This window comes from Tachypleus tridentatus, chromosome 13, assembly GCF_004210375.1.
Source record: "Tachypleus tridentatus isolate NWPU-2018 chromosome 13, ASM421037v1, whole genome shotgun sequence".
Lineage (NCBI taxonomy): Eukaryota > Metazoa > Arthropoda > Merostomata > Xiphosura > Limulidae > Tachypleus > Tachypleus tridentatus.
Window position 1 is genome coordinate 88,262,451 of NC_134837.1, and position 19,393 is coordinate 88,281,843.

Below are 19,393 nucleotides of genomic sequence, written 5' to 3' on the forward strand. Positions count from 1 at the left end.
CACTCAACGTCAATAACGAGTATGCCCCCCGTGAGCATCAATAACTGCTTGGCATCTCCTGCCCATGGAAGCGATGAGATAACGAATCACGTCCTGTGGAATGGCTGTCCACTCAGCCTGCAAAGCTGCTGCAAGCTGAGGTAGAGTCTGCGGTTGAGGTTGTCGCCGTCGCAGACGTCGGTCCAACTCGTCCTAAAGATGTTCGATGGGGTTTAAATCTAGTGATCTGGAGAACCAGGGAAGAACGTTGATGTTGTGGTGCCTCAAGAAGACAGTGGTGAGTCGGGCTGTGTGAGGACAGGCGTTGTCATGTTGGAAAACGTCGTTGACAATCACCATGATGGGTTGCACATGGGGCCTAAGAATCTCGTCGACGGTTGCGTACGGTCTGATCGGAAATCTTACGCAGCCCTGGTATAGTTGAGGCAGTAGTCGTCGCAGTGATGGTCTTATCCCGAAGGTGACGTAACCGGATGTTGCGATCTTGTGCAGACGTGGTCACTCGAGGTCTACCAGATCGTGGATGGTCACGAGTTGATCCATTTTGTTGGTGACGATTCCATAGCCTTGTGATGGTGCTTGGGTGGACATTCACAGCTCTGGCAACATCTGATCGAGATTCGCCTGCTTCCAAGCGACCAATGGCGTTGTTGCGTTGTGCTTCAGTCAGTCTTGGCGTAACTGTATTGCGTGTCGGTGGCTTAACACTGACCTATAGAAACCGAAAACCCGTCACTTTCATAGGGATTTTGCACATGTTGTACTTGCAGAACATGCAGATCTCTCAAATTTATTGGACACGCATGCGTTTTGGCGAAAAATCCGATGTTTTCCTCCGTTTTCAAAGTGCACAACTTTTATTGTCATTTTGGTCTGACAATCAGTGCCTTAACACGTGTAACATCACATACTCTGAGCTTGTAACGTAATTACATATATTTCTCTTTAAAATAACAAAAATATCCCTTTTGCGTTTCTTGTTTTGAAGAGAAAAGTTTAACATAATGAGTGATATTTACTGTGGTACAAAAGATTTTTTTTTGTTAATTTGACACAAAGCTACACGATAGTTATCTGGGTTAGCCGTTCCTAATTTAGCAGTGTAAGACTAGAGGGAAGGCAGCTAATTATCACCATCTACCGTTAACTCTCGGTCTACTCTTTTACCAACGAATAGTGGGATTGATTCTTACTTTATAACATCCCCACGGCTGAAAGGACGAGCATATTTGTTGGGACGGAGATTCAAACCTGTGACCCTCTAATATGTACCAAAGAATAGGAGGGCAAGCGACATGTTTAAAGGATTTATTAAATTAATGCAAAACATTATTTCTCTTTTTCTTTAGGTGAGATTTAAAATGGTTCTAGTAGCACAAATGTTACATGCATTGGAACAGAAAACAAAAAGGGTACGTGTAACTTATATTCATCCTACACATTTATGTATTCGACTGATGTTGTGATTGTTTTAAGACAATATTTTTTACAGAGACACAGCACTTCAGAGATGAGAAAATATTTATACCTAAAAATATTATTGTAAATTTAACTATTTTTAATTTAAATTTTTAATATTAAAAGTTGGTAAAGAATTCATAAAAAAATAACTGCTCTGAGGTAGGACTACAATTTCTAGTTTACGAATCAAGAGCTTTCACACATTTTACCTTTTGTGTCAGAAATTCGATATCAAACTACATTCGCCTTTTATTTCAACTTTATTTAAATCGCTTTAGAAATTTCATGTAGTTGTAAGTAACCAGTCAACAATGACGTGTTTATCAGAGCTGTTTTTTATGAATTTCAATGTGTGCTGTTTTTAACCAACGCAATAGGTCTTTTCGAAACTCTAAAATATATTAAGCGTCTTTTATCAGATGCTTGAGTAGTAGAAAATGTAGAATGAAGTGTTTTTGCTGATTAAAGTGTCTGCATACTTTTATAGCACCAGAAAGGTATATTGACGTATGGGACCATGGGTACGCCATAAGATTGATGAAAATATGCCCTCATTTAACCATAAAAAAGAGTCGTCAAAGAGTTTGCAGTAAGTATTATTAGCTGTCTTCCTTCTTTCCCCCTTGTAAGCTAAGACTTAGTGACAGCTATAAGCAGGATTTTCCTTTAGTGTTCTGCGTAGAAATTGTGAAAAACGGAAAGCAAAAGATTTATGAAAAAAGTTGCCCCAACTACCTTTGAAATTATATTTAGTAATTCTGGATTAGCATAAGAACTTTTGTTTGTTTTGACAATTTCGCCCAAAGCTATTCGATGGCTATTTGTGTTAACTGTCTCTAATTTAGAAATGATACAGATGGTTGAATTGCTTGTTTGGAAATGAGCGCAAAGTTACATAATAGGCTATATGTGCTCTACCCACCACTGGTATCGAAACCTAGTTTTTAACGGTGGGAGTCCGTAAACTTACCGCTGTGGCACTGGGCGGCTAGAAGTGATAGTGTGACGGATTTACTATTGTCCATTTATTTTATTATCGATGTTTCTTTCAGTTAAATATAAATTTAGAAATGTATGTAACTTTCAATGTTAAATCTATATTGCGATATTCCCATCTATTCACTCTAGTTGTAGAATATTCTAGAAGGTAATGTACTATGTATGTATGTAAATACTCGTGATCTTCAATATAGTTGTGTAAATTTAAATTTCTAGAACATCGATCCGTGCTTATAAAATTAACGAACACAATGAGCGAAGAGACAGTATATATTATTGGTTTGTTACAGTTGGCATTCAATAAACTTTGAAAACTATAGCTGTAATTAACGCTTGTTAATCTGAAACTTTCATATATCGACCAGGAACGTTTACAGATTTCGAACATTAAAAATTTAACTTCAGCAAATTTCCATCGGACATTAGTATATATAGGAAGACAATATATAACTTCAACTCCAAAAATTCGCGTGTGATCAATGAGTAGCTCGCTAGCTATCGGTTAAGTAACTTGTGTGGATGTCAATTTGAAATTAATTCCCTCATCATGAAGTCTCGATACAAAGTAAAGGAATTTTTGGAACAGATAGGAGACTCAATATTATTTGTAAGATTGTAAAAATTTTGTATATAAATTATTATTTGTAATAACCATTATTATAAATTGTATTATTGTTTGTATATTAAAATATATTTGTGTTAAGAAAGAAAACTGTGTGTGGCAATCTTGTTGGCAAATATCATAAGTTGAATACATCTCGACATTTACTTAACTTCTAAATTCAAATAGTTTCAGACCATTTCCAATTGTATTATGTAACACAATAAATTAGAGATTCTTCTGAGATAAATTATAATACGTAACAATGGGCTACTCTTTTACGTTCACATTATAAAGCTGAAAGGGTAAGTATATTCAATGACGGCGTTCTAGCCTGCGACCCTCAGATTGTGAGTAGAGTTCTCTGAACACCAGCTAGGCGGTTTTAAACTTCAGCAGTCACTTGATAAGATTTTTACAAATCCCTGTAATGAATATTTGACTAAAACGTCATGTTCAACATTACTTAACGCGTATCACTGATGATGTGTTTGATATTGTATGTTGGACATAGCTCACACTACGTTTGGTGAGTGGTTGTTCTCTTTATTACAATTAATCTGATTATTTTATTTGGAGTATTAATATTTTTGCTGTTTATGTCACGATGGTATTATTCATTGAAATTTTTATTTTATACGTTTGATAAACACTTTTTTTGGCGCATTATTTGTAACGTCTGGCTACCCCCTTCTATACTAACATGTATCGTAGCAACATATCTCAAATGTTACGATGCAGAAAACTTACACTGTCGGAGCCGTTTTATGGGATTTATGGGTCACTAGACAGTCTACTGATGTTATGCTTTTCAGAAAGAAAGGAGTAGGAGATAGTACATGAGACAAACACTAGCTTTGTAAGTGTCTTCTCTTATGCTCTTCCTTTATTAATATTAACAGCACTGATTAGAAAGTTTGATTTATATATATATATGTCATATATTTTTATTCTTTATCATTTATTTTCATGGTTGTTTTTCATTCTTAAGTAGATTTAAACTAGCTTAAACCTTCTAAGCTGTAAGAACTAGTGAGATGCTATTATGGTTATGGCTGAAAATATCGCTAAAACGAGAATATTAAACTAATGAGTTAGTGTACTCTGATTTTGTGTTTTATGGGTTTCCCACACACCTAATACGAACCGTGTATGGAATTAACTCGATTCATTCTTGGGTTAGATTTTAGTTCTGACATATGTAGATTGCTAACAAAAGTCGAATGGCTTATGGAAGTTATTCATAATGGCCTTACTTGGTCTAGAGTCTGTTGGAAAAGTAGACTAAAAGCGATGATAATATATGGATTCTTGTATTGAGGCTACTGTGTTCTGAAAACGAAATAAACTTATAATATTTCAAGGTTACGTTGCAGCGACTCCTATATTGTTGTTTTTCTCTAAATACGTGTGTGTTTTTTTTTGTGTGTTTTTCTTTTAGCAAAGCCACAAAGGCTATCTGCTCAGCCCACCGAGGGGAATCGAACCCCTGATTTTAGCGTTGTAAATCCGGAGACATATCGCTGTAATCTCTAAATACACACATGAATATACCAAGTGTTATTCCTTTATACTTAACTACTGAGTTATAGGTTATACATTTGTCTTTATACCAAAACTTATTTTGTGTTAATCTTGTAAAATAATAATATACTTATGCACCGGAAACTTCAAATACACAGCCCTCCAGACTACTGGCAATATCACTTTGCTTAGTTTTCGCATCAATTTAATCGTCATAGATAAATATTTCACTGGCTTACTAATATTCATTTCTATTTTTCCTCACATGCCTCTTTACGCTTGTGTGAAGATTCTAACTTTATCGCGTACAATATATGAATAGTCGGTTGGGTGGAAATGAAAGCCCGTTCAGTTGTATCAGTCACGTGATCACGTCTACGCTGAAAGCTTAGCTAAGAGGCAGTAAGCGAGAACAGTGATACATCGTTCTTGGCATTAAAAATATTATCTTGACATTTTAGAACACTTTCAAGTTAATAATTTAGTTTAATTTTCACATATATGCTTAAACACTTTTATACAAATACTAGTTGCGATCTGAAGCATTTTGGGAAGATTGTAATGACTACACGTTTGGTATGTTTTTTACAACGTTCGATAATAAATGATCAGAAAACATGAATATTGGATATGATATTAGACATAACTTATGCACTTCTAGACGTCGACGCTGGAGAAGTGTATATATGTTTGTGAAGCGTCATAACTAAAGTGGTGAGAATTTCAAACAATTCCCTGTTAACTAATCCAAAATACATTCACCGTAACAACAGTGTATATTAGCAAATCAAAAATGCTTTGGCTGTACCAGATTATTATTATTATTAGTAGTATTAAACCAATCTTTTACTCAGTACCAAAACTCTTTATGGAAAGCTAGACTACATAACACTGCTAACATAAGTAGTAAGCATATAAATGACAAAGTTCTATAGTGAAAAGTGTCGTAGAGTTTAGTGTTTATTTTCACTACTAATGTTATGTTTTTTCAACCTTATAAAATTAATAGAAATTTTGTTCCCCCATTAAACATGATATCTGATAAACTGATATGAATACGTTATGAATTAGTTGAAAAGTACTGAGAAAAGCCTGCATGAGCTAAGAATAAATGATAGGAGCATTAAACCAATGCTAGTGTCTAGTTTTACATTTTAAATTCCCAGAAGGTGAACGGAAGGCCGCGTGGTGGAGCCAAATGTTTTAATCACTCACAACTATACACTTCTGTTGTATGTCAGTCAGTCGGTTGACAGTAAAGTCTCATAAGAAACGCTTAACGTTGCAATTTGTACTGTCGTGACGTAAGTTAAACGTACGCATGCTGTGAATCACGAGAATAATTATGCGCTCTATAAATTACAACATGGTAAGTTTGTTTGTTTTGTAATTTCGCACAAAGCTACTCGAGGGCTATCTGTGCTCGCCGTCCCTAATTTAGCAGTGTAAGACCAGAGGGAAGGCAGCTAGTCATCACCACCCACCGCCAACTCTTGGGCTACTCTTTTACCAACGAATAGTGGGATTGACCGTCACATTATAACGTCCCCACGGCTGGGAGGGCGAGCATGTTTGACGCGACTCGGGCGCGAACCCGCGACCCTCAGATTACTAAGTGCACGCCTTAACGCGCTAGGCCATGCCAGGCCAACATGGTAAGACATGTGAACTTTAAAAGTATGAAACAGAAATATTTCTTACTCTTAATTTTGATTTTATTTACTTGGGGACAATGCGGAAGCACATCTAGTGTGCGTACAATGTTTTTGTTGTTATTGCTAGAACTCTTACCATTATACATTCTAATATTTTTTTAAACAATACATTATAAGTAAAACCTCGAGAGCAATGCTCTGAGAAAGATATTGTCACTGCATCTTTATTGTTCCGAATATAACAAAAATAGAATTAACTTATTTTTCAATAATTTAACACGAGATTGCATTAACCTATTTTCGTATGTACCTCATTGCTTAAACTCAGTATACATATCAAATTTAACTGGAACAAATTATTTACAAGGGAAAATGCCACAGGCTGATAGCAAGAACAAAATTACCAGCTGTACCAGCGGTGAGTCTACGAATTTACAATGCTAAAATCAGGGACTCGATTCTTCTTGGTGGACTCAGCAGATAGCCCGATGCGGCTTTGTTATAAGAAAACACAAACACAGACATGAACAAAGTTACCTATAGAGATTTATTATTCATTTTTAGGTCAAGTAGGTTATGTTATTGGACTTCTTTCTTGCATTCCTTTCATTTTCACGATGCTTAGTTCTCCTTTGGACATTTAGGAATATAATATTCTAACTCTATACACCCCAACATTAAGTTCACCTGTAAACAGGAGAAAACTAGTTAAACAACATTTTTAACCTCAAAATCACTGGAAGTGATGCACAATTCAAAATAGAAATTTGCAGAAAAATCATCCATACTGGATTATACATTCCCTTGGACTCAGCACATGCAACAAAACGAAAACCTCAACATATTAAGAAACGAAATAAGCACAGCTTCAAAACTATGCTCACCCAATAAAATTAACGATTAAGTCAACAAAACAAAACAAAACTTCATCAACATCAACAAACTTGGAAAAAATTATACGCACACACCTAGACCAACAACAAACAAACAACAATAAATCCCATGATGCAACAAACTACAAGATATTATACTGCTGCACACCATATGTTCCTGACATCATCAAAAAAATAACCAACATTTGAAAAAAAATTACACAACATTCCAGTAAACACCAAATTTTTCAAAAATTAGATACAAAACTAAAGTACATACTATGTAAAAACTACACTGACAAACACAACACCAACATAATTTATAAAATACAATACAACAACTGTCACAACTTTTATATTGGAGAAACAAGCATAGAAATGAAAACTAGATTCAAATAACATAAAAAACATCTTCACACGTTTTTCAACACTGCAAATGAAATATACACAACATAACCATAGAAAACACCCAAATACTAGGAAGGGAAACAAATATAAACAAACGCAAAATCAAATAAGCTCTACTTATACAATAACTAAAACCAAAATTAAACCAATATAAAGGAACATATTAATATCTATATTAATTAATATAGATATAAATATTAATATAACATCCAACTGCAACGCTCCCTACAATCCCGTACATGTTTATACTCTCGTCCCTAAGACATGTTCGACAACGGTCACATTCGAACTCTCTTTCTTTACCTGAATATGATCTAGAAAGGTCGAAACGTCGTTCTCTCCTTATCAATAAAAGTGTTAATACCCATACCAGCTGTTCCGGGATACATTTTTATTTCAAGTGGGTTTCTTGTCATCAAGAAAATATTCTAATGACTGACTTAATTCTTTGAGCCCTATCCTATATACCTTCTTTAAAAAGGCATGTCGTTATGCATGCTTCCAGAGTTTGAAAGAAGTGTAATGTTTCAGTCACAATAAAAAAATAATCTTTACTTTCAACCATGAAGATAAAAGGTCATTGCTTTGCTAAGCTTGTTCCATTAAACTCCTTCTAGAGAACTGAAATAGGACTGAAACACGTTTAAAATTACAAGTTTTAGTTTTAAGCAACTTTAACACTATTTTCAATTCCAAATTATGAAGGTAACAAGAAGTTTAATGCGGAACAAAATGTATATACATAACTTATTGTTATATTGAGTAAGTGTTTCATCGAACGGAATGTAATGTGAAATACATGGTTTAAATCATTATATGTCCAGAATAATATGTTATGTATATATATTTTTGTATGTTTTGAAATTGTTTTATTTGATGCGGTATTTGTTTATTAAAATAATATAAGGATTAATTGATTATTTGGAATTAAGTAGAAAGCTACACCGTGGGCTATCTGTGAGCTGCCCACCACAGGTATCGAAACCCAGTTTTAGCAGTATGATTTCGCAGATATTCGCTGTGCCACTGGTTGATATAAAAAAATCAGTTGCATATCAAAGTTGGACATAAATTATTGCGTGTACTTCATATACTATAATTGTGTTTAGTAAAATATATATATTTAAAGCAATGCATTCACGACACTAGAATTTGAAATTCTAAAAGTGTAAAGATTAGCAGACAATACGGCAATTTATATTTAAAAATATTCAACAATACAGAGCTCAATATTTGTCACGATATAAAAACTGTTTAAGACGCATCCACACATGTAAACTTTGTGATAATTATGAGTAGAGTGAATCTACTATTATCGTAAATGAATTTTTCTTGCAGTGTTGTATTTTGAAAATATAGCTCCTTTATAATTTTTTTCTGCATCACAATCAATCATAATTTCGCCCATTCACCAAAAACGGAAAAAAAAGTATGTCTGCGAAATATACAGGAATAAATTGTTATTATTTTACTCACTTTATATGTTCCATTCTAATTATATTTATATTTCTAAACATATCAAACTTTAGGCTTTGATGAGTAGTTCTAAATGTAATATCAAATTACTGAATTCAGCATTAATAACCAAGAATTATTATGATGAGTCAAGTTGTTTATGATATTAGCACTTGCTGAATGTGGCAAGTGTAAAATTATGTTTTTTATAACAAAGGAATGTGTTTTGGCTGTTGTTCAAGACATACAACTGAGAATATAGACTTACAGACATATATATATATATATATATATATATAACCTTAAAATATTAGCCAATAAGAGAACACTGAAACATTTAAAAGTGGTAGACAGACAAGAGTTTTTAAAGGGTTTTATGTGAATTAATGTCCTCTTCCTTGGTAGTGAAAAAGGTCTAATGAAGTTGTGCCGAACACTATGCTGATAATTTTTAATGTGTAATTTAAAAATATATATTAAGTTTATTGTATTACTCTAAAACAGTATTCCTAAGAAGTAAAAAACATATGCACGTAAAATAAAACAAATATATATTTTAATGTTTTGTTTTCAAATACAATGAGGTCAATCTCAGCTGAATGGTAGTAGTGTGTGTGATTAAGTTGGCTTGATTTCTGCCACCCCCCCCCCAATAAAATAGTTCTCTATGCTTTGGAGTCATGGTTACGTTACAATATTGCTGACTGAATCTACTATAAGGTGTAAGAATAGTAATCCAAAAGTTGGCAGTGAGTAATGGTAACTAGCTGCCTTCCTTTTCAGCTCATCACTTTAAAATTATGGAGAACTAGCGTATATAGCCTTCGTATAAATACAGCATTTAAGATATCATAAAGTTTCGAAACAAATCATTGTGTATATTATTTATATTCATGTAATTCTCACATCATGTTGAGGTAGGCTTAAAAATATTTTAAAAAATCACATTTTGCTTTAATGTCATTTATTTACTTCCAGCTGTTGAAGAGATTGTGTTTAATTGCGTTATATCATCACAAGCTGTTTCACTCAAAAAAGTTGTTTCAACTTTTAAAGAGTTTGTTGTCCATGGAATTCTGTTTATAGAGTTCTGTAAGAAAAATGAACAGATCGATTCACATTTCCATTTCCTCCCCCAACGAAACGTTAGGAGGTTGATTGCTGCTGCTAAATCAATACTGCCGATAATGAGGTTGCAGGATTGAAGGCACCAATAATTTTCCCTTTGGTATTAAATGTTTCTCCAAGATTTTTTTATATCCTCGTGCTTTGGCGATGAAATTGGTTTAAACCATCTACAAGTTTACCAAAGGAAGTTTTTGTATAATTGTGCATTTTAAAATACTTGTCATAGCTAACGAAATTACTAAAGCACTTGTTCATGATCCTTATCTACGACATTGTAATGAATTGTCAATCTTATATGCTGTTTTATTTTCATAAGTTAGCTGAAAATTAATATAGTAAACAAAGACATTAAGAGGCGTGACTATTTCGATGTGAAAAAGCCACGCGTTTTTCAACAATAATACGGCACGACGTATTAACGTAAAAATAATAGGTTGTGAAAGAGCTACCGTGTTTCTCCGATAATAAGACTTACCCATAAAATAAGACCTAGTGTGATTTTTGGGGATAGTTTTAATATAAGCCCTACCCTTAAAATAAGCCCTAGTTAAGAGTGGCAGGAAGAGGAAAGAAATAAAAAAAATTAATTTATTAATTAGTTTAATAGTTAGTTAATTAGTTTGTTTAAGTATTAATCAGTTAGTTTAATAGTTTAATAATAGTTTATTTTAAATGGTTAGTTTAATAGTTTTACTTTGTAACTTCATTTTTTTAATATATCAAAATAAGACATCCCCCGAAAATAAGCCCTAGTGTCATATTTTGGAGTGAAAATTAATATAAACCCTGTCTTATTTTCGGAGAAACACGGTATTTCCAATTTTTGGTTTGATGAAACATTGATTGTATTTTACGATACTTTGAAATGTACACCAGATGCAAAATTTAGTAACTAATCAGTTTCTGTAAATCTATAGTTTAAGGGAAACTGGCTAATGTTTTTCACTCTTTTCTTGGTTGTTACAGAAAACCAATAATTACATTGTTAACATAGCACTTTGCGAGTTGTGAAATAAGCATTTTATATACCGTACATTATACAATTCAAACACTAAAACATTGACATGACATAGACAAATGTATTTTTCTATTTTTAAACTATGCTTAAAAAAACAAATTGTTGTTTTAAGGTTACAGCAAAAACATATGTGTGTGTGGTTAACCCTTATAACCCCATTCACATATTTTCGCTTGTAATAATGGAGTGAAATGTTCAGTAAGTCTGAATGCAATATTTATACATAATATAACATGTAAATTAAGATTATTAAATAAGTTTCATTACATAGTCGTTTCGAAACATACAACCATTAGACAAATTACAATAGTAAACATTAATAATTATTGTTTATCATAATATAATTGAAAATATTAATTCTCAGTGGTTCTCCTTTATTAATGTGTATTCATTAGCCTTCGATGTACTCCACAAAGATAACATCATTTGTAATTAAGCTGAACGTTTTTCTTTTCCTTAATTACATAATCAACCAAAGCTGGTTAAATAAACTAAATAATTATCCAAAGATAAGAATATAAACAAAAGTATGGCATAAGAAAACTTCTATAATTCAAATATAATCTAAACACTTTTATACAAGTAATTGTTTTGTGAAAAAAAAAACTACTGACACGTTTCTAGTATGTAATTAAATAGCTTTATTTGTTATATTTCGTGATATTGGAATATTACATTCATTAAATATCAGAATAAGATCAAACGAAAGAAATTAAAATAAGTGAATAAAAGTAAATTAAGAAATTTTATAACATATGCATACTTATCTACTTATTCTTTCTACGCTGTGCGACATCCAGGGGGAGATTTTCATTTCAAAAGTGGAGGAGGGAATTCTGTGAAACTGTGGTATTAAGAGTGTGTGAGAAAGAAAAATAAAATGGTTATCTTCTTTTTTAATTTTTGTGTTATTTTGTCTTAAATTAATACAAAATATTAACTGAATAATAATATACCAACATTAACAATCTTTTAACACTTTCAAAAATCTAGTTGAATACTTTCGACAGAAGTAGTTTGCTTTATTACACTTCGCTCAACACTTAGGTAGCAAAACAACTTTTGAAACGACCATAACACATCAGTAGTACATAGAGTAATTCGAAAAAAACAAAATAAATCAAACGGCTGATTTAATGAGTAATAGAATATAATCTCTAGTTGAAAATATTATCCAGTTAAAGTGCTTTTGAAAAACGCAAGAAACATGAAATTATGTTACTGTTAGGTTTTGAGTGAAAATAAGAATTGTGTAAAATTAATGTTATATAAATATCTGGGCTGTTGCATTAGATAAAACTTCTATGTATTAAATTCTTCATTTTCTATAAGTTATATAAATAATAATTTTGCGACTTGGATTTTCATAATATGGCAATATCAAGAATGAACCCCTTGTTATGAAAGTTCCTCTTCTGGTGTACATATCAAATAATAATAATAACCATTTTATTGAAAAAAACCCAATTAGAAGCATAACAATATTTGCCTTTAGAAGGAAGCATATTACAATGCAATCCTTATAATACTTTTTTTTTCTTTCGCCATAGCATAACTTATCTTATCACTAGCCTTAAAATTTTCCTTCCTAATCAGTAGATAAAAAAAACTTCTTAGTTTTTCTAAAAGCAAGATTCAGAAATATTTCTACGCTGGTCATTTACAACAATAAATTGTTGTCAAAGTGTTTTCTTTTCCAAACAATCAAGTTGTCCTTGATAAATGTGACAAACTACTACGTTGTTCAGGCGACTTTGTTTCATATATTTACGAAACCAGGTTTTCATCCTTCTAAGAGCCCTCAAACTCCTCTCAGCTTCGGAATAAAAAGCCAAGACAATTAAGATTAACATCACAAGGGCTTCAATCTCATCAAAAAGGCCTTGGTTCTCAGGCAACATGTCCCTTGAGCTTTTTGCAGCTTTAGTGCTGAAGTATTAAGTGTAATTTTTCGATGAACACGGCTAGATGCAAATGTAATGGCTTTATCATTAAGTCGGGGTTTGGTCTACAACATTGTCAACATAACCAGTCAGGTTATCTTTCTCCAATTTTTTTAAGAGCCTGCTTGCCTCTTTGGTCGAGCAACTTTTTGAACTGTACAACTACGTCTAGCAATGTTTAGTACTTCAAAGAAAATGTTGGTACATGTGCAACAGCCTCACCAGTAGAGTGCTTTGATGATTTTCTCATTTGTGGCTTTTGAACTGATTGGATATTTAAAGAGTTGTTTAAACTTGTTGTTTTATGACATTCTTTGCTAAAGCTTTCCTTGGTTCCCTTTTTTTCTTGCAAACATTCCAGCAATTGTTTATTTTCTTTTTGTAAAAAGATGTCCAGGCACTTCAATTCCTTCCTCACTTCAGCGAATAAGATTAGTCTCAGAATTTTGATATTGCTCCAAACGTTATCTTGGATTTTCTTGGTAGTCCAAACAAATACCCCAACACCTGAACCCACTGAAATGATTCCTAAATCACAGAAAAGCTGCCTGAATAGCGAGATGTACACAGTGAGGACCACAATGGATATAGAAAATAGTAACTGTTTTTTTGACTAAAAAAAGTCTAAACATCAGAGCACTGACCAAAACACTTGCAGCAGCATCGTATGTTTACCCACAAAACCAGGAAGGGACAGATTGAGGCACATTAAGACATCAGTGGTAACACTGTATATTTTTTCTCCTGTTCTTGAAGATAATTTTCAGGGACTTGCAAATTATTTATGTGAATCACATGTAATGCCAAGATATATCTGGTACTGAACAAGTGTTCCATCAATAATCGCTGAAAAAACAGAAGTGGCAGAGAACTAAATTCCTTTGCAATATCTCTTACAGTGGAATTGTCCATTGAAATCAGGACCTTATTTTGAATTTTAGGATAGAGTAATCTTGATTACATGTCAACCACAGATAGAGTTTTTGTTTATTATCTGGCCTCAACTTCAATGGCTGATTTAGATTTTCTTCCTTTTGCTCGTGATTTCTAAACACCTGCTATTGCTTTGCTAACGATTGTAATGAGCTTATAGTCTTCTATAGGCATGATTTTATCAGCTGTTCCAGTGATGCCAAAGCATTAGAGAGCTGAATGTCTTTGTGCCTTGCTTCTTGAACATTATTAGTCACCACTACCTTATGCAGTTAAAAATCATCATGCTTTGTAAACCTCTCTAGGGCTTTTCTCAATTTCTAAATCCTGAAGATACAAATTCAGAATCTACAGTTCTGGCGAGCACTTACCTTGTGCTTCTAAAAGTTTTTATGCAATAAACCCATTACACCCTTTTCACACAAGAGCTGCTGTAATAGAGCCAGACAAAATATTTGAGCCATTTATCTTGAAATATTTTGAGCTTAATTTATTAAAATTCAAGACTATAATGAATCTTAGGTTTGGTTAATGTGCAGTACATTTGAGGTCATCCCTGTCTGACTCTCAAATCCCTCTATGTTGAGCAGATGTCAGTGTGCAGTTGAAAATTCTCTCTCCTCATCACTAGCCTCATTGCCCACACGTTCTCTGTCTCTCACACATCTGTCTACTGCTACACTTCTTTAGATACCACAGTAAACCCCTTAACACCTCTTTCTAAATTACCTCAGAAACAGGGATTCTTACTTTACATATAAGGGTATAAAACTGAATAAAATAATAGTAGTAATATAATTAATAACAACAATAGTAAGACACTTCTTTAATATAATTTTACAGACTGTTTCAAATTACAGTATTGCTATCTATATTGAATATTTTATCATGAAAGATGAGGGCATATTGTAAAATAAGAACTAGTATAACAAGAAAGTGTTTTTATTACGTATTATTAGTATAACACATTTAAGATAATAATTTAATATTTATAGCGATGCTGATAAGTTTATCCTATCAAATCAACACTTGGAGTACACTGTTTTGCTTGAAAATGATTATTTTTTTCTCTTTGCTACTTTTGACGTTGTGGATAACTTTTGTAAAACAAAAATACTAATTTAATTTCTAAGATGTCTAACTGTTGTTCCAATTAACACTGTTTGGTTGTCCAATAAAAACGCTTTGAAATATATATATATAACATACTTATTCATGCGTCACTGTTTTCATAATCTGTAACTTATAAGTATTAATCACGGTTTTCACTTTGAATCTCCTTAAGATTTAATAAAGGGGAAAAAATATATTTAATTATATCAAGTAAATTTATCAAGCCAGAATAGTTACATGAGCAGCTAAGACAATTCTAAGAGCATATTCATATCTAAATCTACACTTTATATACAGAAACAAAAAAATCGAATAAATAAAGGGTCTGTCCTTTTTAGAGATATCAATCATATACATGCACAATCTCTTATTTCACAAAACAGCTAGTTAAACATGTTCCTAAATCATGGATATCGAAAATAAATATCTGCTGTTATTTTACTAACTCTTACATTATATTATGAAGATTTACAACATCTGTGAATGTAAGATCTCGTTAACTGTTTAGTCTTAGTACTAAACAATTTCCCCAATTCCTTAAGTTATCCGCTTGTCGAAGTTCCAAGTTGCATATAGATTTCGGCTTATCCTATTACTCTGTTTAGCATATTCATTTCACTTTCTTGAAAGCATGTGTATATAACTTTAGACGTAAAACTTTCCAAAGTTTCAGAACGAACAGAATGTTTATTTACTTTCATTCCCGCTAGTCACGCGCATAGAAAGCCTTTTGTTGTACAACAACTCGAACAGTATGTTTTTGAACTATAACTTTCTAAATAAGCTGCTCAAAAAAATTAAAGGAACAAGTAATTTTCTTATACATGTTACCTCAGTAATACAAATGTGGTAACATTATTATCATTTTTAGGTAATTTGCCTCATTTCAGTTCCACTTGTATCCATTTTTAAATGTGTGATGAAAGGTAAAACATGGAGAATTAAAATTCTTAAAAATGTCCAATATCACCAAAACTGATATCTTACATAAAACAATACTTTAAACAGTTTATATGCGTTTATTCAAGAAATGTTTAAAACATTCAATATCTGGTGTGACCTCCACGGGCTGTGACACACTCCTGACACCGATTTGGCACACTTTGTGTCAGTCTATCGATGTTATCTTGGAGTATGGCAGCCCATTCGTCTACCAGGGTTGTCGGAGTTCCTGTACATTCTGAGGAGGGTGCTGGTGTTCACTAACACGCCTCGCCAATATATCCCAACAATGTTCAATCGGATTTAAATCTGGAGATCTGGCGGGCCATTCAAAAATCTCTATTTCTTCCTTGTCAAAGAAGTCCATACACAGTTGGGCGATGTAGGCATGCGTGTCTATCTGCATGAAAATGAATCCATCGCCGACAGCACCGGCAAAAGAGCTTACAATGGGTTCCAGAATTTTGTCTCTATGTCGTTGTGCGTTCAGAGCACCCTGTCAAATATGAGTAAGTCCGTGCGGCCATCTAAGCATATGCCTGCCCAGACCATTACAGAACCTCCTCCATAAGCGTCGATTTGCACAATGTTACAGGCGGAAAATCGATCTTCTCGGTGTCTCTACACTCTCGCACGTCCGTCATCATGGAACACAGTGAACCTGTTCTCCTCTGTTTACAGCACGGTGGCCCATTGACGAAGTTCCCAGTCCAAGTGCTGACGAGGAAACTCCAACATGGCTGCACGGTTTCGCGCTGTCAGAATAACGCCTCTTGCAGGCCATCTAGCCCTAAAGCGTTCTTCGTGCAGACGGTTGCGAACCGTTTGGATCCACGGGTTTCAGTGGAGTACTGGAGGTCATTTCGCAGTGACCGAGCCGTAGCTAACCTGTCCCTCAGAAAGGTAGTCACGATAATCCGTGATGACGAGAAAACCCAATTGTAGAGAAAATTAGATATTTAAAACGGCTGATATGGATAGAGAAAGCACTATGTAGAGGAGCGAACAACGATGACCGAAGAAGGTCAAAACGTTATTCTCTCCTCTTCTAGTGCTTTCTCTACCCCTACTAGCCGTTTTTAAATATATAATGGTAGTCACGATGTAGCGGTCCTCTCTGGCTGTTGTGCAGCAATGATGGCCTTGACCTCGTCTTCTGCCATAAGAGTTCATCTTCTGGTCGCGTATCCAAAGTCGATTGATGACGCTTGGTGACATACCGACGCGTTGTGCCACCCTCCTTTGGGTCTGGCCGTCCTTCAGCATCTGGACTACCCTGGCCACCTCGTTCTCTGTCAGATGACGCCTGACTGCTTGGGTACACAAAATGAAGGTAGACACCGACAAAACGAGTCGCAAAAGATTCATGTTGGTGTTTGTTTCGAGAACTAATGAGGAATTCATAGTGTCACGTAACAGCCTTATATAGGGTACCTTGAGTTGTATTCTCCTTGAGTGAGGTGAATTTCGTTTGAGTATGCTTCAAACTTAACTCACAAGCTTAGAAAATGCACTTGTAAACGAACGGATATGTTTTTCATACGTAAATTTAGTTATGACAAAAATATACTGAAATATGTACTTGTTCATTTAATTTTTTTGACCAGCATATATACCTGTATATTTTATGTCTTAATGTTTTTATGGCCAAAAAACTGTATTTGTTTCCTGATTGTAAGTTGTAAGTAAGCTCTAATCTTATTGAATTTTGTGAGAATAAACTCATAAACAAAACTAATACAAAATTGCACTATTGTCTTGAAAAATAACAATAATAAAGAATATAAACATTTCTTTGCAAAATCTGCAATACATGTTCTAAAATGAGTTTTCTAATCAACTTTTTTTTTTAAAAAAAAGGTACTTTTTATGCTAACAGTGCAGACAACCACAATTAAATTATCTTGTCTACATAGATCGTATATAAGATTTACATAAGTAAAATCATGGACATAGTTTATCTAATATTACCAGTATTTCAAAACCTTACGTTTAGCTCGCTAGACGGACGATTTTTGTTTTCAATTCCTTAACTGCCAATGGTTAACTGCCTATTTGTGTCACAAACACTCCATGTAAGTTGCGCCAAGACTAATACATCTGCAATGTTACGTGAGTTTCCTCACGGTCATTGTGCAGACTACGTTTTCGTGACATCTGGCTTTTGTGAAAAATTAATTGACCTACGGTGATATGAAATCCAAATTTACCAATTCTATTTGTACATGTACACATTAATATAATCAAATTTGTGGTCCGCCACTGGGTAAGCGGTAAGTATATGGGCTTACAATACTAAAATCCGGAACGAGACTTCGCTGAGTAGAAAAAGTTCAAATAGCTCATTGTGTAGCTTTGCTCTAAGAAAATAATAACAAACTACGTATATGTCTAGCATTATATGTAACAAGCACATAGCATGTTTTAAAGGCTATTATTTATCGTTGGCTATTTTACATTTCTCTACATGTTTTTTTCATGTTATATCTGTACCATACTTTCTTTCTCTCGCTCGCTCTCATTATTTATGTTGTAATATTGATCCAAAACATACTATTCAATGGATTTCATAAATAAAATTATTAAAATATTTTGTGGTAAATATAAAAATGCATTAAAAATATAAATAAGTAAAAATTAAGGAGTTTTTACTGAAAGTATCTGATAACAATTTTTAGTTTTCAATAAGATCGTTTAAACAACGTGGCACTACTTTTAAGCAGATGCATACATTAACGTGTATAAAAGCTTGAGTCTGAAAATTGTTAGTTACAGTGGACTTAACTGGTGTTTGTTGGGTTATGCCAGTTAGTTTTGATAACTCAGTTGGTCTTATGTAACTATATACTAAAATAATTTACCAACTGTCCTACTAATTATGTTAAAATAGTGATTTACTACCATAGTATGGTTGTTATGACAATCTCAGGATGTACGTTTATCTTATTTACCGCCAAGTGGTGGTACCTTATTTTGTTTGTCTTTTTTCTACTTTGGAGAACAATCACCTTCTCACAGCTGTCTGCAGGCAGTGAAGGGTGATATAGATGTGGGACGTTGTGGGATTAAACATCCATATCTGGCTCTCCTAACTTGTATTTCGTTCGATTATTTTATGTTATTTTTCTATGTATTTCTTCATGTGAGAGTGATGAAGGGAAGCTAAGACTGATAGACGATGTATCCTTACAGCAATGTGAGTACTACTATCACCTCCAAATCCCAGGGTACATTTTATATCCCACATTATAACTTTTAACCTGGGTATCCTTTTTAATGCATGCAGTGTCTTTGATTTAATTTTTAATTGTTTGTTTGAACTTGTTATGCTCATTTAAATG

At 33.5% G+C, this 19,393-nt stretch overlaps 1 protein-coding gene across 9 annotated transcripts in view; it reads left to right on the plus strand.

The window, feature by feature from the left end:
* The window catches only part of LOC143238650 (uncharacterized), a 368,402-nt gene that overhangs the window by 287,833 nt on the left and 61,176 nt on the right, over positions 1-19,393 (plus strand). For 3 of the 9 annotated variants that reach the window (XR_013020706.1, XM_076479059.1, XM_076479066.1), the window contains exon 1: positions 3,802-3,920. The exons of 5 other annotated variants lie outside the window; for them this stretch is intronic. The gene's annotated coding sequence lies outside the window, so the exon portion shown is untranslated. Of the gene's footprint in view, positions 1-1,912; positions 2,051-3,801; positions 3,921-19,393 lie in introns of those variants that run through there. One more of the 9 variants, XM_076479065.1, reaches the window with a different exon arrangement.